This window comes from Oncorhynchus clarkii, unplaced genomic scaffold, assembly GCF_045791955.1.
Source record: "Oncorhynchus clarkii lewisi isolate Uvic-CL-2024 unplaced genomic scaffold, UVic_Ocla_1.0 unplaced_contig_6037_pilon_pilon, whole genome shotgun sequence".
NCBI lineage: Eukaryota > Metazoa > Chordata > Actinopteri > Salmoniformes > Salmonidae > Oncorhynchus > Oncorhynchus clarkii.
Genome location: NW_027259966.1, coordinates 12,118 through 18,060, shown reverse-complemented (window position 1 = coordinate 18,060; position 5,943 = coordinate 12,118). Strand labels below are relative to the sequence as shown.

Here is a 5,943-nt window from a genome sequence, read left to right as displayed (position 1 = left end):
TGCTATTGCAACAATTCAGAGACTAGCGGATTAATACTTTTCTGTGGTTGATCATTGTTTATTGCAAGCATCCTTAACCTTAGCAGCGACAGGGTGCTTGGCAAGGAACAGGTTAAGGACTACACCAAGCCTAGTGAGTACACAGGTAAATCAAGTAAGAGAATGAACATTTACATCAGTTGCATTAATTACATCCCATTAACACTTCTCTACTCTGCTTTTTATTTTTTTTATTTCATAGGGGAACTCCTCGGAGTGGAGTACCTGTACTCGCAGACTGGCAGAGTGCTGCAGGATGTCAGCGGGGACCCTGACCTTCCGGAAGAGGCAGCCGCTGTCGAGCAGCTCGTCGAGGAGGACGAGGGCCTTCAGGAGGAGGATAGTCCACATCCCTCATGTCCCTCGTATGAGCGCCCCGTCCTCCAGCTCGGCAGCACCTCTGTCAGGGGAACCCGCTGACGCACCCAGGTCTGGGCCATCCAGTCCCATCGCCCCTGAAGACGGAAGCTCTCCTGAGGCCCCTGGTCGACACAGTTCTCCTCACCCTGACCACTCCTCTGATTCAGAGGTAATTAATTATACTTGACCTTTTGTGTTGGTAAAAAAAATACATGCTATTGCAACAATTCAGAGACTGGCGGATTAATACTTTTCTGTTGTTGATCATGGTTATATATTTTTGCTTGCAATAAACAATGATCAACAACAGAAAAGTATTAAATCCACCAGTCTCTGAATTATTTATTGCAAGCAAAAATATATAACCGTGAGCTTGCAGTTCCTACAACTTCCACACGATGTCGCCAATAACGTCATTTTCGTGGACAAATTACACAACGGATTATTGGCGACATCGTGTGGAAGTTGTAGGAACTGCAAGCTCACGGTTATATATTTTTGCTTGCAATAAACAAATCAGAGACTGGCAGATTTAATACTTTTCTGTGGTTGATCATTGTTTATTGCAAGCAAAAATATATAACCGTGAGCTTGCAGTTCCGACAACTTCCACATGATGTCGCCAATAATCCTTTGTGTAATTTGTCATTACACAAAGGATTTTTGTCAACGAAAATGACGTTATTGGCGACATCGTGTGGAAGTTGTAGGAACTGCAAGCTCACGGTTATATATTTTAGCTTGCAATAAACAATGATCAACCACAAAAGTATTAAATCTGCCAATCTCTGAATTGTTTATTGCAAGCAAAAATGTATAACCTTGAGCTTGCAGTTCCGACAACTTCCACATGATTTCGCCAATAATCCTTTGTGTAATTTGTCATTACACAAAGGATTTTTGTCAACGAAAATGACGTTATTGGCGACATCGTGTGGAAGTTGTAGGAACTGCAAGCTCACGGTTATATATTTTAGCTTGCAATAAACAATGATCAACCACAAAAGTATTAAATCTGCCAATCTCTGAATTGTTTATTGCAAGCAAAAATATATAACCGTGAGCTTGCAGTTCCTACAACTTCCACACGATGTCGCCAATAACGTCATTTTCGTTGACAAATTACACAAAGGGTTATTGGCGACATCATGTGGAAGTTGTAGGAACTGCAAGCTCACGGTTATATATTTTTGCTTGCAATAAACAATGATCAACCACAAAAGTATTAAATCTGCCAGTTTCTGAATTGTTTATTGCAAGCAAAAATATTTAACCGTGAGCTTGCAGTTCCTACAACTTCCACACGATGTCGCCAATAACGTCGTCAAATTACACAAAGGATTATTGGCGACATCGTGTGGAAGTTGTAGGAACTGCAAGCTCACGGTTATAGATTTTTTCTTGCAATAAACAATTTAGAGACTGGTGGATTTAATACTTTTCTGTGGTTGATCATTGTTTATTGCAAGCAAAAATATATAACCGTGACCTTGCAGTTCCGACAACTTCCACATGATGTCGCCAATAATCCTTTGTGTAATTTGTCAACGAAAATGACGTTATTGGCGACATCGTGTGGAAGTTGTAGGAACTGCAAGCTCATATATTTTTGCTTGCAATAAACAATGATCAACCACAAAAGTATTAATCCCCCAGTCTGAATTGTTTATTGCAAGCAAAAGTATATAACCGTGAGCTTGCAGTTCCTACAACTTCCACACGATGTCGCCAATAATCCTTTGTGTAATTTGACAACGAAAATGACGTTATTGGCGACATCGTGTGGAAGTTGTAGGAACTGCAAGCTCACGGTTATATATTTTTGCTTGCAATAAACAATTCAGAGACTGGGGGATTAATACTTTTCTGTGGTTTTTGTGACCAGGTTTTTCTTGGGATTTCGCTTGCTGTTCGCGTTCTGTTATAGTCACAGACATTATTTAACCAGTTTTAGAAACTTCAGTGTTTTCTATCCACGCATACTAATCATATGCATATACTATATTCCTGGCATGAGTAGCAGGATGTTGAAATGTTGCGTGATTTTTATCAAAATGTTTGAAATAATTCAGGGGATCTTTAATTAATAAGGAATTGAGAAAAACTCAAGACAAGTTTGGGGTGTTTAATAACAAGAATGCCATTGGCTGAGTGCAAACATTTTAGAAAGCTCACAAGAGTTTCATTTTAAAAGAATCCATCAGTGTTATTTTCTGTTAGATACACAATGTAAAATAACATCTATTTCCTTTGTAGAAACATCTTAAGTGTAACCCCTAAATGTAGGACATTCTCTTTATCTTCAGGAGGAGACTAAAAGGCCCTGATGCAATGCCAGGCTACCAGCATGTCCGCAGGCTTGCCAGGGCCTTGGTGGGGGTGAGGAACCGTAAGGGGTTGTCGGACCGCAGGTTAGACGTGGCACTGTGGCGTGGCACGTGGCACTGTGGCTGGTGCTGCCAGACTTCGACAAACAGCGCTTGATCTACCCTGCCCGACACCAGGAGAGGATCGTTCAGGGGCGGTTCAAAGCAACGAAGGGGAAGTCGTCCATTATCCTTGGAAAATACTCTCTCCAAAGGTATGTTGTTTGTGTTCATGTCCTCCACCTTACTATTTTATTTTCCTGCCTCTACATTAAATGCATATGAACGTTAGGCGATGGCTAAAATTTTTCAATGTTCTCTGATTATTTATCTTCTTTTTCAATTGCCTTCTCGGACTCAACTCGGGCCCTGCAAATTGGCCGGGCACCAGCCGTTTGGTGGAGGCCATTTGCAGTCAGCTCTGTCAAATCCATCCCAGCGCCACGCAGTCTGCCGGCGTCAAGATCTTTGTGGGCTATACTCAGCCTTGTCTCAGGATGGTAAGCTGGTGGTTGAAGATATCCCCCCTGTTTGGCCCTGTCCCCGTGGTGTCCTCGGTTGGTGCCACAGTGTCTTCTGACCCCTCCTGTCTCAGCCTCCAGTATTTATGCTGCAGTAGTTTGTGTCGGGGGGCTAGGGTCAGATTGTTTTATCTGGAGTACTTCTCCTGTGTACTTCTCGGTGTCCTGTGTGAATTTAAGTCTGCTTTCTCTCTTTCGGAGAACCTGACATGATGACTCCTTGCTGTCCCCAGTCCACCTGGCCATGCTGCTGCTCCAGTGCACTCCGCAGGTTAGAGACTTGGCTACGGGCTTGCATGGGCCTAGAGAGCCTGAATAGCATAGTTGTCTGTAATGTACATAAAGACATGCTAGTCTCGAGGGAAAATATCTGCCAGCAATTTGTTGGATCCATTGAAACCCGCAAACATATGTTCGGTTCTTTTGTTCAGTAGTGGTTCTCAACCTTTTTTTGGGGTACTGGAACCACTGCATATTGATTAAGGTTTTGAGCAGTCCTCAGTCCACATTGTATGTAAAGTTAGTGGAAACCTTGTGGTACTGAATACATTCATTATACTTTTTGATTTCACGGACCCCTAGGTGTCCATGGACGATGTAGTTTGGTCCTCTACGGTTTGAATGGAAAGAGGAGATTTCATGTTGTAACTTTTATGTTGCAGTGTTTTTGTACATGAGAAGTTGTATTTTGGTACTGTCAACACTGAAAGCACCTAGCAATGTATTGGGGATGTGTGTTTTACCTTGCTCCTGTGTAGAACAACTTGTCAGATGGTGCATTGGAGACTGATGTGTTCCTGTCCTGTCTTCACAATACTATTGCAGATCAACATAAAGCCTAAAATACAGCCGTGGTGTCGCTCTTCATTTCTTGGTTTTCCTGTGGTACATAACAAACCTGCTACTCTTTGGCATATGATTGTTGTCAATAAGTGTGTTAGCTAGCATACACCGATGTAATTGTCACTTAAGCCCACTGCTAACACAGTTGTCTTCGACAGCCATCAATATCGTTAAACCCTGCACAACTAACGTGCTGTTTCCCATTTAACAACAGCAACAGAAATAAAAGTTGCTCAACTGGGACCAATGGCTGATGTGATTTACCCGGATCACTGGTTGCGTGTGAGTTTGGGTGAGTGTAACCGATGTGAAATGGCTAGCGAAGTCCATCGCCTAATGTAAATAATGTGTGTACAATGTTTTAAACATAACAGTTCAAACTAGATGATAATAGGTACACTTGTGGACAATTTTCAGCAAGTTGCAGCAATTGAACTACAGAAATAACCACTTTTCCATAAACAAGGTCTAAATCATGTTTGGTTGCACTCTGGAAACAATGTTTTACACATAACTGTTCAAACTAGATGATAATAGGTACACTTGTGGACAATTTTCAGCAAGTTGCAGCAATTGATTGAACTACAGAAATAACCATGTTTCCATATACAAGGTCTAAATCATGTTTGGTTGCACTCTGGAAGTAAATTTTTTAGAGAACTGTTGAAACTAGATGATAGTATATACACTTGTGGACAATTTTCAACAAGACGCAGAAATAACCCCTTTTCCATAAACAAGGTCTAAATCATGTTTGGTTGCACTCTGGAAACAATGTTTTAAACATAACTGTTCAAACTAGATGATAGTAGGTACACTTGTGGACAATTTTCTGCAAGTTGCAGCAATTGAACTACAGAAATAACCCCTTTTCCATAAACAAGGTCTAAATCATGTTTGGTTGCACTCTGGAAACAATGTTTTAAACATAACTATTCAAAATTGATGAAAGTAGGTACACTTGTGGGCAATTTTCTGCAAGTTGCAGCAATTGAACTGCAGAAGTAACCACTTTTCCGTAAACAATATCTAAATCATGTTTGGTTGCACTCTGGAAGTACATTTTTTTACAGAACTGTTGAAACTAGATGATAGTAGGTACACTTGTGGACAATTTACAGCAAGTTGCAGCAATTGAACTACAGAAATAACTACCTTTCCACAAACAAGGTCTAAATCATGTTTGGTTGCACTCTGGAAACAATGTTTTAAACATAACTGTTCAAACTAGATGATAAGTAGGTACACTTCTGGACAATTTTCAGCAAGTTGCAGCAATCGAACTACTGAAATAACCACTTTTCCATAGACAAGGTCTAAATCATGTTTGGTTGCACTCTGGAAACAATGTTTTAAACATAACTATTCAAAATTGATGAAAGTAGGTACACTTGTGTACAATTTTCAGCAAGTTGCAGCAATTGAACTACAGAAATAACCACTTTACCATAAACAAGGTCTAAAACATGTTTGGTTGCACTCTGGAAGTACATTTTTTACAGAACTGTTGAAACTAGATGATAGTAGATACACTTGTGGACAATTTTCAGCAAGTTGCAGCAAATGAACTACAGAAATAACCACCTTTCCACAAACAAGGTCTAACTCATGTTTGGTTGCACTCTGGAAACAATCTTTTAAACATAACTGTTCAAACTAGATGATAGTAGGTACACTTGTGGACAATTTTCAGCAAGTTGCAGCAATTGAACTTTACCATAAACAATATCTAAATCATGTTTGGTTGCACTCTGGAAGTACATTTTTTAGAGAACTGTTGAAACTAGATAATAGTAGATACACTTGTGGACAAT

The 5,943-nt window shown here is 40.3% G+C and overlaps 1 long non-coding RNA gene across 1 annotated transcript; it reads left to right on the top strand.

Moving 5' to 3' along the window:
- The first annotated feature begins 2,837 nt into the window (after window positions 1-2,837).
- LOC139401013 (uncharacterized) lies at window positions 2,838-4,134 on the top strand. The gene is made up of 3 exons (XR_011632839.1): window positions 2,838-2,980; window positions 3,157-3,265; window positions 3,488-4,134. It is a non-coding gene; the product is annotated as an uncharacterized lncRNA (long non-coding RNA).
- Window positions 4,135-5,943: the final 1,809 nt, after the last annotated feature.